This window comes from Cebidichthys violaceus, unplaced genomic scaffold, assembly GCF_023349555.1.
Source record: "Cebidichthys violaceus isolate CVI_PGR_0920_01 unplaced genomic scaffold, fCebVio1.0.p SCAF_4, whole genome shotgun sequence".
Lineage (NCBI taxonomy): Eukaryota > Metazoa > Chordata > Actinopteri > Perciformes > Stichaeidae > Cebidichthys > Cebidichthys violaceus.
The window spans coordinates 8,185,443-8,202,058 of NW_027176594.1; the positions used below are offsets into that span (position 1 = coordinate 8,185,443).

Genomic DNA, 16,616 nt, shown 5'->3' on the forward strand with positions numbered 1-16,616 from the left:
AGTGTCCTTAAAGCATTATAGACAGGGCCAATATTCTGTTGTAAAAAGGACATTTTCACCTTGGCTTTTAAATGTTGAAAATATATTAAATATTCAGTTTCTACTACCTTGCAACCCCGGTTACTGTAAAATGCAATAGTGTACAACTGCTTGTGTGCATTCTTAGATACACCAGAAAAAACAGGTAGCGATGCTTCGAAAAAACATGCATATTACGGAAAATCTCTCACACAAACACACACACACACACACACTCACACACAAACTCACAAATATATACATACTAGACTGGGTAAAGCAAGCATACAAGCAAATTAATCCATTTATACACAAGTGCATGATTTCACTGATAAGTATGAAAGCAGGCGTCCAGTTCCGTGTGTTGGTATGATATGTTTTCACTAGTATGTGTGTGGTCTCACCAGTGTGTGTGTGGGTGTGTGTGTGTGTGTGTGTGTGTTTGACAGAGAATTTAAGAATGAATTGTTGTGTGTTTGACAGAGAATTTAAGAATGAATTGTTCTATGGCAGATCACACATCAGCCCACAGTGCACATCACATCTGTGTGAAACAGCTGCATGACACCCAGATGCATGCATTCACATGTCACATTGCTTCTCCAAGTTACTCGTCATTTCAAGTTACTCGTGGCTGCCTGTTATGGAATGAGATCAGACCAATGAATTCATAAGGAATCAATGAACCCAAAATAATACATATTACACTCACAAGACACAATATATCACATTATAGTGTATGCCCTGATTAATGCATATTAGAGCACAAAGAACAGTCTGTGCAAACAATATTAGATAGTCCAGTAAACTGTGTTTACAGTATTAATCCTGAAGAAGAGCGAGCTAGTGTGTCTAACTCTGGGTGGTGTGTCTCATGAACTGAGCAGCTAGCAGGAGGGCGAGAAATGCCTTGTGTGCTTCTGTGGCTATTTGCATACTCTATGAATCCGATCAAAGATAGTGTGAGCAGTTCCTACCTCATGAATATGCACAAAGCATTGTTCTGCTTGCATTATAAGTCTGTTTAGGCCTGCGATGCACTGCTGTTTACACTCGGCTACATCCACACTAACACATTTTCGTTTAAAACCGGAGTTTTAAAACAAAAACGATCTCTGTCCACAAGGGCGTTTCAGCACCGTTTTCGAAATGATTTCCCTCCAGACAAACAAGCCTAAAAAATGAATATTACATGACTAATCACGTACACTTGGCATGCGGGTGCCGGTGTAAACAGGAAGTAGATTGGTTGCTTGGATTAAAAAAAATAAAAAAAATGCCGTACATATAGTAATATAGTCTGGAAGGTCGTGCTTGATACTTAACATATTCCTCTAAAATCCTTCTCTATTAACTCAAACAGACAAATTTCATGGAAAGTTTTATTTTTCAGATTTAGTTACAATGCTGCAGGTCTTGCTTTATCTCTCTCACACACACACTTTGGATTTACTTTAAAACGAAAAAATACACCTATATTAAGTAAGGGTCAATAGATGTGGTCGACACACGTCTCTTACTCGTTCCCTCTCGGTTTCATTGTTGTCTGTTCTCACTTGTAGCTCTGCTGGTGGCTGAAGTCTCTGTCGTACTGGAGCACATTTAATGCTTTTGTTCCTTTACAGTTCATATGCGGACTTCACAATAGTTTTACAGAACAAAATAAGCATTAATAAGGAAGTTATCGTCAAAGCCTCAAACCGTGACTTCAAAACGTAGGGCTGATAACGCCACTGGACACACCGCTCGCTAATAGCTCCAATAACATCTGGTTCCTCTGCAAAAATGCAGACTTTCACTGCATAACAGCTGCTAGTAAAGACAACAAGATCAGCAACACCTGTAATCAGTTGTTCATGTTGAATTAACCTGGTAGTCGATCGATAATCAAGACTGTTGTTGTTTGTGATCTTCCGGGAAAGGCTGACGTGATAGGGGTGTGACGAATCAGAGAAGGACACGTCGTGACTGCTAAGAACCAATCAAGTAGCGAACGCGGGTGTCTATGTCATAAATTCCAAACGTATGCGTTTACGACTAGGAGGTAACCCAGGGGTTTTCAACTGTATCCATCCTTGGGAGCGTTTCCAAACATATTCGTTTTCGGTGCTCTAAAACTCCGGCGTAGTGTGGATGCTCAGTATAAACGTAGCAAAAGATATGCGTTTTCAAATGGAAATGGAGTAGTGTGGACATGGCTAGTTCCACCTTATCTAGGATATTCTCTTCACCTGTGACCTTTGCTAAACAAACCACAACGTATCTGTCTTAAAGTCTTGAGAGAAACTGGGAAATGGAGAGGAGAAAGTAAATATACAAAGCACAAAAAGTGCTGAGGAGAGAGATAAGACTACATCAGGTCAGAGAAGAAAGGAAATTAAATTAGGTATATGTCCTGTTTGTGAATTGCTGGAGTTATGTTCCTGCTTTATTTATTTCATTTGAGTAAAAAAAGCGGCAGCAGTAGCAGACATGTGGATTTTAAGAGTCGTGGTCATGAATTTTTCAGGCAAAAATAGAATATGACTGAACATGGCCCCTAAAGCAGGTTAAAATATGGACACCTAGAAACAATTGAGGGCACAGTGTTTTGGAACCAATTGTAGGTGAGAGGTCAGAGACACATGTGACAGGAGAATAGATATCTGTTTAAAATTATACTAAATGTGTTGTAGTTACAATGTCAGTATTTGTGTGCTATGATTTGTATTATAGATATATATATATATATATATATATATGTATATATATATATCTCACAGGTTGCTTCATAGCTTTTAGAAGACCAGCTGTTACATGAACCTCTTGTACTTTTAATATTTCATCAAAACGATGAGGATATAACTTTTTTACCTTAATGACATCCCCTCCCTGCCTGCACATCTCTTTTTTAGAAAAGTTGTAACACCATATCATAATCATCTAAAAAGGAAGATCCCAATTATCTATAGTGCTCCTCACTTGAGCCTCTCTCATGGTGCCAAAATTCCTGTCACTCCACATTTGACAACGAACAAATCCTTTTCTACCAATCTAATCCATTGAATCATGATTATTGAACAAATGCCAACGTGTGTTACTTGATATCTTCAAATTGCTATGGTGATTAAAAAAGGGATTAGGACAGCACTTCTCAATCCTAACCTGAACTCTGGTACAAAATGTGAGGTCACTTGCATTCAAAACACAGATTTAGCGACAGATTTCCTATACAAAAATTCACGCCCCAGAACATTTTTTGTACCAGGCTGTGATCATGTTTATTTAGGCTGTATAGTTGGACATTTTAATATAGGTATATGGGGATTGACTTGCTTTTCGAGCCAGCCTTAAGTGGCCATTTTGGCATACCTAAAGGAAACAGCTGAAAGAAGATTTCTCCCATTATATTAGTGAATAAATCAAGGTAGAAGTTACAGTACAGTTGTTGCTCCTTTCACAATTATTAAGGGACACACAGCAGGACAAATTAAGTTAACAATTAAGTTAACAGAGGTGCAGTCATGTTTCACAAGAAGCACATCATAAAGGCGTTGAAAATGGATATATTCCACATATATATTCCCAGAGGACCCAACCTAAGCTAACTGGGGCATAATCACAGGTTCTTTGTAAGTTTTTATTCTTTCACCTAATTAATCAGCAATGGGTGGTGCCTGCCATGCTAGCTTGCCTTTTTCGACATTTCTACTGAGGTAAAAAGCCGTGGCTCTAATTACGAGAGATGATCTATTTTCCATAATGAGAATTGATGGCTTTTCTTCTGCACCACACCACCAAACATTTTCTCTCTTTTTCCATTTGAAGCCCCCATTCTCTTTTACTCTTCTTCCCTACACAGACATACTTAAGAGGTATGTAGAGAAAAGGGCTAAATGAAGCACTATGTGATTAATGGACTTAATTTCCAGCAGATTTCACTTCATGGTGACAGCCCACTTCCCCCCGAAAGCTTTCTGATTATTAGATTTAAGCCTGTGTCAAAAAGTCTAACATCTTAGAGATGAATGTGTAGGCCTGTCCTTTCCTAATCATCCATATTTTTCTGCCTGTTCTTCTTACAAGAAATACAATTTTCCTTTTAATATTTTGTCATTTTCAAATGTAATACACAGCATAGGGTTTTCCTTAGATAGCTCTTGTCTCACACGAAGAAGCTAAGAAAACCAAAAAGAGAATGAGTGCTAACATTAGGAAAATAACATTGGGTTACTTAGTAAAAAAAAATATCTGAAACCATTTGTATAATAATCTGCAAAGCTGCTCTTGAGGAGGGTCGATGCATTGTGCCTAAATTAGTCATCTTGTAGAACAGTGAACCCATATATACTATAATCTCGTTGCCTCCCATGCTTGTCAGAGCCTCCTAATCTTTGAACACAAAGACAGCCCCTCTCTATGTGGCTTTGCAAGTCTGTGCTAATGCTGTGTAAACATTGCTGCTGCTGTTTGCCACTGATTTAGCACATGTTAATATTACATGAGACAGAGGGGGCCTTTGATGATGTAAGTGAACACTCAAACTAGGGCTTTCCACCTCAGGGAAGTGGAGACGGGGCTGTGGAGCAGCTCCTTCGAGATTTGTTTCACTTCCGCATATGCAATAAAGCTTGGTAGGAGTTGAGCTGTGCATTTTTCCGCAGTCGCATCACCGAGGAGAATTGTTCTAGTTTTAAATAACAGTACTGAGGCAAAACATAACAATTACATGTATAAGGTAAAACATACAGGGGCTGGCCAATGAAAGCTAAAGCATTTGTTGAAAATATGAAAACATTGTGTTTGTTTGCTTTTTCAGACAAAATTAATGAAACCGAAGAGCAGTTACAGTAGCTTGTTCTTAAAAAACAGCAACTTTGGCCACTCTGATCCACCTGGATGACAACGAATCAATGCCAAGACAGAGCAAGTTAGGGTTTTAGACAGCAAAATATTTTCCAGAGCTGAGAAAGTCTGGCAGCAGCTCACATTTGCTTTTGGAATCAGAGGAAGATGATGAACCTTTAGTGCAACGACTTAGTATTTGGAATAAATATATATATATATATATATATATATATATATATATATATATATATATATATATATATATATATACACATATATATATATATATTAGTGCTGGGCAACGATTACAATTTGTAATCACGATTAATCGCATGATTTTTTTGCGATTAATTGTGATTCATTTTTTTGCATTAATTAAATGCGTTAACGCGATAATACCGCGTTAACTTGACCAGCCCAAATATATATATATATATAAATATAAATATAAATGTAAATATATGCACTCATGGGACTTTAAGGTATATATATATATATATATATATATATATATATATATATATATATACATACCTTAAATTCCCCATGAGTATTCCCATAACTCACAACTTTAAAGCCATGTTTAGACTTGTGCAGTAATCTAAGCAACAAATCACAGTCTTAGCTGTCGCTCACAGGATGCAGTAATCTTCTCCTCTGTTTCACCTGTGTTCTGGAACCAATTCCCCATGGTCTATCAGGCGCCTATGGCCACTTTGTGCCTTCTGGGACACGTCCTTCATTATTGCTGCACCAACCTCTGATAATCCCACACCTCCAACAGCCACCACAGGACAGCTCAGTAATGATGAGGCCAGAAAACGGACTCTTTTGTTTGGGGCTCTCCCCTCTCTAAGGTCTCTCTTTCTCTGACTTCAACCGTATACCAAAACCACGCATGTCAGGTTGCCAGCTGGCATCATGTTACTCAAGATTTTAAAACAACATTTTTATGCTTTTATTTTTATGCAAAAGTACCAAATGGTGTGAGCTCGTCGATGTATGTTCACACACACTTACAGCACAATGTCATCAATAGAGTCATATAAGGACGAGTAGGCACGAGAATGAGAAGATCAGTTTCAGGAGAGAGAACAGACTCTTGATGAGCCATTAACCTGCTGTTGGTGGAGGAAAATGGCTGTGGGACGTGGTTTAATTTACCCTTTTATAAAAAGGTTGTTGAATTGATGAGCCACAGGAAAAGAGTTACACACCTGGTTTGGTGAATTAGCAATGCTGATGGTGAACAGGTTGAGTGAGGAACTGGAAGAGAAGTCAATAACTCCAATCGATCTAAGCTTCCAGAGAATCACTGCTACTCTCGTGGTCAAATCTATAAAATTAATAATATGGATTTGGGTGAGCCTCTTGTGGAGGAATGGTCCAATTTGAAAAAGGAAATCATTTGAAATCTCTCCTGAAGCACTCATAGCTTTTTTTTAGCACAAATGATTGAAAATGGAGATGCATTTGACACAGTAGGCTAAATGATGCACACTATTTTATTTTGTCAGCCAGTGCTTTCATTTATCAATCTTTGTGCTGGGCATCCTCAGTATTGAGTTTAAGATCTCTCTTTAAAAATATCCATCAGTGGGTACAAAGAGTCAATTTTCACTTGAAATAAGCTGCCAGAGATTTCTATGTGCTCTCCTCACCGTCCATTACAGTAGCTCTATGGATGATAAATTTTAATAGACAAAAGATGGCTAGTGAAGGTCCCTCCATCAATGAAAGAGATAAGAAAAATTGGAAAATTATGGCCTGCTCTGTGCGTACATGGCATTGCAGGTTGTCTGCTGATCCATTTCATATGAATAGACTATATTCTTGCACATTCTGGCTCGTAAAATATAAATTAGACCTGGGTGTTCTCCTGAAAACCGATAACTGGGCAGATTTTTTTTTAATCATTCTGATCACTGTATGGGTGGAGCCCATTAATGCACTCTTTTTTCAAATTATAGAATACAAAATCTTAAATTCATCGCTGCTGCCAACTTTGTATGAATTTGAGTAATTGGCAAGACCCAATAGCAGTCACAACATGATCATACACAGTTAGGCATGAGAATATGTACCAGACACGGGTGTGACCCGAGTACCCTACATCTTAACATCAGAACTGCAGAAACCTCTTGGACAAATATCCCAGTATACTCACAGACATGTGAGATATAATATCTATAAGAAGCTGAATGTATCTGTGTCTACACGATGTGCTTATGTGAGAAGGATAGAGTGCTCTAATGCATTTTACATCACTGAGAATAAAATCAAGAAATACTTTAATTGAAGTTTCATAACATACAATAACAGAAGGTTTTGGCATGATGGGCAATAACTCCAGTAGCAGCATGCTTCACATTGACTCCCATTTGAGAGCAAGCATTTCCTGCTCCCCTGCTATGCAGGAAATGGGATGTGATGTATACGAGGAAAGGCACACACCCAGGGCTTATCATCATTATTACTTTTGATTAATAAAAACTAGATGAGATCGATTATGAAGGTAACATACTGAAATGTTGAGTTGCTCAAAGATAAAGTATATGCCCTTTACAGAATCAATAATTAACTGATGTTTATATTTGATTGGTGTACAAACAAGAAAACCAATAGTGCATATTTGTCCCAATAGTATTATTCTTTTAAATGTGTATACACAGACACACACACACCCACACACGTTTTCCATGCAATGTCAATGGTGTGTATCAGGCAAGAGTAAAACTGCAAAGTGACTGCGTTGCTTAGTTGCACCACTTTCCCAAATAGATTAATCCATACTAGAGGTCGAACACAATAGAGAAAATGTAATACAATGTTATGAATTGTTCAACAACATGACATCCACTTCAAGGTTATCATTTAATAATTTCTTTACTAGATTTTCAGAATTTAATTTGTCCTGAGAATGCATACTGAACATTAATCATCTCATGGCTAATGAGATGAAATACATTTTACGTACATTCTACATTGGAGACGAAATGGGACCGCTCTGACCATCCTGCACCTTGGAACACTGTATTGTTCACATTCTGGAAAAATTAAGATGATACATAAATCACAGGCAAGAAGGCATTATGGGACATCAAACGGGATATGACTAAGCCCCCATGGGCACATGACATAATTAAGGATTCATGCTGGGCTATATATTACCATAGGAAGTCTATGTTCACAGAAGCATGGTGCAGTGTCAAGTCGTATTCCTCTTTAGCTTTCTCTTTTGTCGTACTTAATCTTGTGTAATCCACTTAGTGTCACATCTGAATAACATGACAGGAATTCCTCCGCTCCTTGTTGAGAAGCACCTTTACAGAAGCTAACCCAGCTCTTAGCGAGAATGCTGACATTTTTGACCCGGAGCCAAGCTTATCACCACGGCAATTTGTTTGGGCAAGGTTGGGTAAAATGTGTCACACAAACATTGCCACCAATTTCTGCATTCTCTGAGAGATAATGGACCCTTGAGTTGACTCCCCTAAAACTGCAGAGGATGGTTTGGGGCAGTCTTTTGTGAGACAGAGAGGATGTAACACACAAAATATAAATGTCAGCTCGAGGTTAAAAGATTGGGTGATTGCATCCTAAGGCACAAATGTAATTCTTCAGAAAAGGGCTGATGACCAATTCCCTCTGAGACACAGACTCAGTCACAGGAGAATTAACAAAGACGCCAAGAGAAAGAAATTGCCAAATGTCAGTGTATATTATTAGAATCAATGTTCCACAAATTATTTAAGTATGTACAGTTTAAATTATGTTTTTAATGATGTTTTGTTTGTATTGCATTTTACTGGTGGTAAACTGGTGCTTGAATGTAATTTGGTGATCCGTATGTAGCCCAGAGTAGCTAAATCAGCAGTAAAAAAATAAACCTCTGTATTGATATAGGGAGAATCATATAATTCCATTTGAAATTAATCAAGTGATATTACACAAATTCATGATCTAAAGTTTAACGAAATTGTTAACAATATTGACAAATAGCCAATAAGTCTAAGTTTACTTTCACTTCAGCCAATAAAAAGCTTTAGCCCACCTCTCGATTGTCCACTGACTGGTCATGTCAGTGAAGGTGAAAGGGCAAAGTGCCAGTAGCTGAATCTTTGATGAGAGCAGAGCATTATCATTGAAGTGATAAGAAACTTAGTGAAACAATGGAAAGTTAATGTAAATAAAGGTTAAGTTAATGTTGTGTTTACATGTGTAAATTCATACTTAATGTTGATATTACAAAATCACAGTGTGGAGTACGCCGTTCCATTCCAGTTGGTGCACAGCAGCCTGATGTCATTGTCCAAGCTAATTTACCACGTTATAGCACTGGTGAGTCGAGTCAACTTGAAGCATGTAGCTAATTAGAGAATATGACCACTAGTCGTGATGCTGATTTTCGCTATGGTCAACTCCATTGAAACAACTAATGGCACTGCAAAAAGTTCCACATGAAAATGAAACACATGCATATAAAATATCTTATTTAATTAATTTTATACCTTCATACACATTATCTGTGGACGAAGGAGAGGACAGGGCTCTTCTGGACTAAGACATCACACCACATCTCCAGCAATGGCCTCCAAGAGTTCACTAGGAACTCCCAAACAGCATATCTTAAGACCGTTTCTCTCTGCTGTTGTTTTTCACATGAGAATGAACTTTTATCTGACGTTATGATGGTTGGCAGATGTCTCCTGGAACAAGTATAACTAATATGTGTCAGCTAGCTAACGTTAGCCTTTCTGTAAAAAACAATGACAGAGAGAAACAGACTAACTTGCTGTCTGGGAGTTCCAACTGAACTCATTAAAGCCATTGACTTAGATGTGCGGTAATGCCAGAGGCGTACTGTGGTCAAGCAACCCGCAATTGCATTTTGATGCACGTCTAATTATGAGTTACGGTATGCTTGGAGCTGTAAAAAAGGACAAAGAAAGAATTGCATTTCACAATCACTTTTCACATTTTACACACTGATGTAGTGAGTCAAGTGAGTCACTTCAGCCATTTTAAGTAAACACAGCTGAAGGTACCGTTCAACATATTTTCAATATATTTGGTTTAGCTTCTGTTGTTTCAGGCTGCGATGCTCTTGGTATCAGAAATAGCTTAATTTTGCTATTTCAATTACCTCCAGGAGCTGTGTGTCACAGCCGCCGCTGCTGTTGACCATGTTGGTAAGTGGGAAAAAGGGCCACAATAAGTGACTTCCTGTCTTCTTAGGAACACCAGCATGCCCCTGCTCCTTTCACCTCACTCAGAATCTTTGCCTCATCTCTCTTGCTCTAAACCCACCCTTCAACTCTAATGTGCGCCTCTTGGTTTAAAAACCTCTGATGTAAAGTGATAACTGTATCTCACTAAATGGCTCTTAATGATACAGTACTCAAAATAACACCAGTTCAATTCATTTGACTTAGTTTGCAGGTAATTACAGACAACCTCTAAGAAGGTCAGTAATTAAGCATGATTGCCTTCGTTTTTCATCCATTTTCATCTGATCTCATACAGTCCATATTTTCTAAACGCTTTACTTGAGAGAAAGATTTCTTGCCACAGCTAAAGACCTCCCTAGTGATATTCGAATGGCACCTTGTCTCTAGGGATATCACAGATATTGTCAGCATATTAGATTCTCTTGACCTTAGTCATTGACAAAGGGCTGTCTTGCCCAGTTTGGTTCAATTACCAGTAAGTCGTGATACATTTTTTTTTTATTACTTCATGATGGAGCCTACTTTGCTTTTCTGTTATACCCTTTGAAAATTCCCCTCGTATTATTCCTCAGAGCGATGCCTATTCAACATTCTGTCTCTGAATTCTAATGGGCTGAATTGACATACACTCTGTTCTGACATGTCCTGCTATGTGTAAGAAACTCTAATGTGAGTCCACTAGATATCTTTGAATATCAGAAAAGCACAAAGTGGCATGAGTAACAAGCACTAGAGAATAAAAAAAAAAAATCAAGAGCTAAAGTATGCGACAGCACCACAGATATAGAAGTACAAAAACAAAATAAAAGCACATAAGCAGGTTCAGTGTCCAAAATGTCTCTCTTTTTTTGCGGTAATTAGGGCTGTAGTCAATCAAAGAAAATGTTTCAAACACACATAAAAAGCTATTTGCAACATATTGAATTATTTTTAACCTATATATTTTAGCTTAGGCCTAAACTATTTCTAAAAATAGAACAAGTCCCGAGACGGGAGGCAGTTATATCATAAACAGAATTGATCTTTTAATTAAATTTGATTATTAATATATTAGACCAAAAATATTGAAATATGACCATTCTGATAAGTTAAGACTTAAATCATATCAAGAAGTGATAGTACAGTTTTGTAATATCCGCTGAACCCACCCTACCCGTTAAGAGAACCAATCTGCACCGCCCAATCAGCAAAAATAGGCATTAGTCAACCGATCCTGACCTGCAAATGGACAGCTTTATGTATTATGATTATAGTAATACACTTTTGTCACAACTGAGGATGAAGAGAATAGGACAGAGAGACTGAGCGCTGAGGCGCTCTCTGAACTGCACAGTACTACTACCGCAGGAGCAGCTACATCTGGAACAGTCCAGAGCGATCCCTTTCTCCCCCGCCTGCAGTAGTGATCTAAGCTAAATAGTTTGTTTAATAGTTCTGTTTTTTTAAATAGCAGCAAAACAAGTAACCCTTAATTAAAGACATGAACTCTCTCGATCTTTCTCACACACACACACACACACACACACACACACACACACACACACACGCACGTCCCTCCACTTGACGCACTGAGAAGTGACGACAACATAAAAAGGTGGTTCAGGAAAAAAAAAGGCACGTTCAATGGAATGCGCAAATGATCTAAAACAATTTAAAACTGAAAAAAATAAAAAGAGCTTACACACACCTTTAGATAAACAACAATGGTTCATCCTACATAACTGCAGCTTTGTTCAGAGGACTTTTAAAAACATTTTGTAGAATTTGAATGGATGCATTTTCACTCATATTGAGATTGTTAGTGTAGAGTAGTTGTATCCTGTACTTACAGACTCAAAACATATTTTTGGTCGATCGAATGTAAATATCTACTTAAGCATTATGGGTAATAATGTGTAGATCAGTGAGAAAAAAATACAGGTTTGACCCCTTCCATTGTTTGTTTGTGCGATGTACCCTACTAATGTCTGTACTCCATAAACTTGAATATGGCCCAGAGCTTAATACAAACAAAAGAACAAATGAAAAAGGATAAATCTTGCTTTATGAATGCAGGCTGCACAAATCTGTGCTTACTCACAGGTTTTCTTCCAAGAATCTAAATGACACAATTCTGTGTGAGACATAGTAAGAGAATGATTGAATGTCAACATCCTTTTCTGTCTCACAATGTTTGGGCTGTGAGCTCAACTAAAAATAACTCCAAAAAGGGGTATACAGTACCTATGGTGGATTAGGTGGGGTGTGATGCATCTTTCTATGCACGTCTGTGGCTACATCTTCTAAAGGCAGATTTCCTCTGGGGCTAATAACTCTGTATGAAAAGAGACGATTAATGTTGGTCTAAAGGTTCTGGTCATCACAAATAGACCTGTTCCAACAGCGATCCATCCACTTCCCGGTTAACTGTCCAGTAAAGTGCTTAATGCAGTGGCCCCCAGAATAATATTTACTGCAGCAGTCAGTCTCATGTCGCTGAGCCCTGAAGGCCAATTCAGTATTGGTTACATTCAACTCCATATTGATTATACATAATCACTGGAGGTATGTCTTTCCCCTTGACTCTGCTCATGTCCAAAGTAAGGTCAACGCTGTAAATCCAAAGTAGGAAAAGCTAATGAACTGATGAAGGTAAAGTGAACAAACTAGCTTATTGTAGCTATGTATGGAGAAAGCTCTATGACCAAAGACACTAAAAAACAAAACAAAACACTGCATTTGCTGTAACTAATTAATGTACTTTTAGCTCAGTAGATTATGCTGTCATTGCAATATTGCAAAATATAAAAATAATATATAATATAAGTCACTTATTACTGATGAAAAATGTTGTTAGAAAAAAAAGCAAGTTTAGTAAATTGAGAAAAGAGGAAAATAAAAGACTGAAAGAAGGGTTGTGAGGAATTCACAAAAGATGCTAATGCAAATACAATAACTACAAGAGGGTTAATCATAATCAAAAGAACATACAAAGACAATACACAATATGGCTTGCAAAGAGCAATTATAGAAGCCAGAGTACATTGCAAGCATGTCCAATAAAGACTTGTCTACCCAGTATACAACTTTGCTCTTGTAAGAGACAAGGCAGATATAGAAGTGTCCTTCATAACGCCACGGCTGTTAAGGGAGAAACGCTTCAAGAAGAAGTCAAGGTCAGAGGAAAACCTCAATCTGCCATTAGAATAGTGATGGAGCAGAACATCCTTTAGAGGTCCAAGAATTGCTGGCACATGTTCATTCTTGCTGTAGAGGCAATGAAAAGGAACCATGGTAACTTTAAAAGACTGAATATTCATCTTGTAATGGAATTAGCACGAGCATTATCCGTGTGGGCAACACTGATTTAATGAAGGGCTCTGCTTGCAGCATCTATCTAAGAGGCAGATATAAGGAAGTACAAACTGGTAAATGGTGATTATAGATGTATACTGAATGGTGATGAATGGGAAATATATATATATATATATATATATATATATATATATATATATTTAGAAACACAGATATAGTGGGGATGGGGAGTACTGGCTGTAGAGTATTAAATAAACCATAAATGTGTGTCTTTGCGTATCCCTTCCCAAAATTGATAATTGAGTACACTGCGTCTCACCAATCTTCAGTTACAATTAACGATTACAGTCTCTCAAACCAACTGTGTGCAAATGCTGAATTATACAGAGGTGATGTACGCTAGCATTTAAGCACAGTCACTTATCTTTGTGCATGTGCTTGTGTTATAATGCTCGAGGGACTACTACAACTCCTTTCAGCACAAGTAGTTTGCGAATGCAAAAAAAGAAAATTTGCTATTGAATACTTCAATAATGGAACATGTTAAAACACCAGGATATTCAAAGCCTATCAAAGTCTAATGTTTTACCTAAAATATTGCTGTAGCAAATAGTTAAAACAGAATTCTTCATTCATCTTGGGAAAATCAATAATATATCCATTAACAGCCAAGAATTGAGTAGTTGACTTAAAATATTCATAACTGATCTAGACTACACTTTAAAACATGGGAAATAGATAATAATAATAGAGGCTATATAGAAGTTATGACCGTACAAAGGAAGATGGTACTTTCCGTGAAGCTCAAAACTGAAGCCTTCCAAGAGTGTGTCTCAGTTAATTTCAAATATGAAATACTGAGCACACAGACATGATATACTTAATGAGATGGGGGATATAGAAGTAAAAATATTTTCCTTTTAAAATGGCATTCAACTACTTCATAGAAACACCAGTAAAAGGGGATCTTATCACAGAAAAGGAACTTATTCGTTATGTTTCTTTAGTGTATACATGTGCATGTGAGAGGTTGTTAGTGACATGGCTGTTTACGTGTTGAGTGTGTGACTATTTGTATAAAAACAGAGCTAAACAAGAAGACAGGACCAATTATAATGCAGAAATCTAATTTGGGAGTCATGGAGATGATTTCCCTGACTATCACAGGTTCATTCCATTAAATTTCACAGATCTTTAAACCAAAGATATTCACAGCTTAATAATTAGTGGTTTCCTGTCGCTGGTCGAGATGGTGCAATGAGAATAATGTGAGCCTTTGGGGTGAACCTGGCTTGTCATTGAGGTGAATAGAGAACAATGGTGGGAAAAAGAAAGATATTGTGCACTGTGGAGCCAAATGGAAGAAAATCATAGGAAACCAAAGTAGACGTGATGAGGGGGCAATTTTTTACTTTGACACTGCTGTTCATGTCCAAACTCTAGGCTAATGGATTAAGACAGCTCCTCCCTGACATCAGGGAGATGACTGCAGTGACATTGATCAGGATGTTAATTAGCCTAATATATTAAAGGATTGTGATGGTGGCGGTTATGATGACTGTGTCTGAGATGGCGCGAATAATGATGATGACAGCAATGACAATGATATTGCCAAGTATATAGGATAGCCTTGAGTGTATAAGCTATTCAGCTAGCTAGGATCAGTAATGTGCATGCTCACCCAGACAAAAGGATAAAATTCGGCATTGCACCTCATTATAGCTTGTGCTCCCTATTTTCAAAAATGTGGTATGCCCTACACATTCTTTGGATTATACTGGAACAGTGATGAGGAAACATAGTTTGAATGTCAGCGGGAGAGATGGATGGTATTTTCTGGATTAGTCATACGTTTTTAGTACAAAGGTGCAAAATAGTGCTGCACATAACACCTGGTGAAATTCTCGTCTGCAATGAATACTTTATGAGTTTTCTCTCAACAATACTGCTAAATTTATATGAATCAAAACTGCATTTGACATGCAAACATCACATTAAATACTTCCTTAGTGAATCAATGGACTCTCTAGTCAGAGTAATTCCAGAAGGTCCTTTACTTTTGTTTTTTATTAAAATAATTGAATTCTTAATGTGTGGTTTTGCAATACCAAAATTACATTCTAACTATTGACATATCAATTGTATTGCAGTCAGTAGACAATTTATACTTACACTTTATGCCTAAACGCACTGAATGCATAATTGATGCCAAAGAACCAGCAATACTTTCAGAAAAGGTTGCTATTCAGGCAACATTTTTGTATATGACAGATAACCCTTAAACCTTACCTTCTAAAATATTAAAATGCAATGACTATAATAAGATAATGTGAAATTGGTACCACACAATCTGCTAGATGGATGATGTATCCATGTGTTGATGTTCTGGTGACTACAAAAACACTCAAAGTACATACGCTGTCCAGCAGAAAGCACACAAACTGGCCAGCAAGTTACAACCGGAATTTAGGTTTACATTTTACATCTGATGTGACCTACTGCCAGCAACATTTGTCTTTTGAACCAGTATAGTAGTAGTATTTAATTCATAATCTATACAATATTGATTTCTTTTGTCAGAAACGTAGAATGTATTTGCCTTACATGTCCTTGGACTAAACAAAGTTTTAACATTGTTCGATGCAGAGGACAGATTTTAAGTGTTGCATCAAGCAGATCCTCACTCGTCAGTAAACAGCTTGGGCAGACCAAAAGGGCACACAAATCACTCACTCTCTAGCTGATGTCAAAGGAAGCAGCAGTGCTGTTTTAAGTGACAGTATGCAAAGAGAGGCCCACATGAAGCTTTCTAAAGGCTCTTTTGAAAGGGCCATGAGAACAAAAGGCAACACCCAGTGAAGGACATAGGAATTTATCACAGGACTTTTCCTCCAACAACAAAACTCTACTCAGGTTTGAATCTGCCAGGATGTTCCTCCCAATCACCCATAGAATGTATAAAAGAAGAAGATCCACCATAAAGTCACCCATTGGTTAGAAAGAATGCAGGTTTAAGCCACTTCCGCATTGGCTTAATTTAATGCTGGTTCAGTTTTTGAGCAAAGTGAAGAAAAACATGGAGACATACACAGATAGCGTGATTACATAAAGAGGAGCAGACGCTTTTTACAATTTGAGTACAAATTCTCAATATGTAATCAGGTGCACCTCAGGTGCACAAAGACATTCATTAAAATGGTTAATTCAAACAACAACGTAGGTAATTGAATCAGCAAGTAAAAAATT

The 16,616-nt window shown here is 37.5% G+C and overlaps 1 protein-coding gene across 1 annotated transcript in view; it reads right to left on the reverse strand.

The window, feature by feature from the left end:
* Positions 1–16,616, reverse strand: part of ctnna2 (catenin (cadherin-associated protein), alpha 2) — a 298,901-nt gene that overhangs the window by 61,534 nt on the left and 220,751 nt on the right. The gene's annotated exons all lie outside the window — the stretch shown is intronic.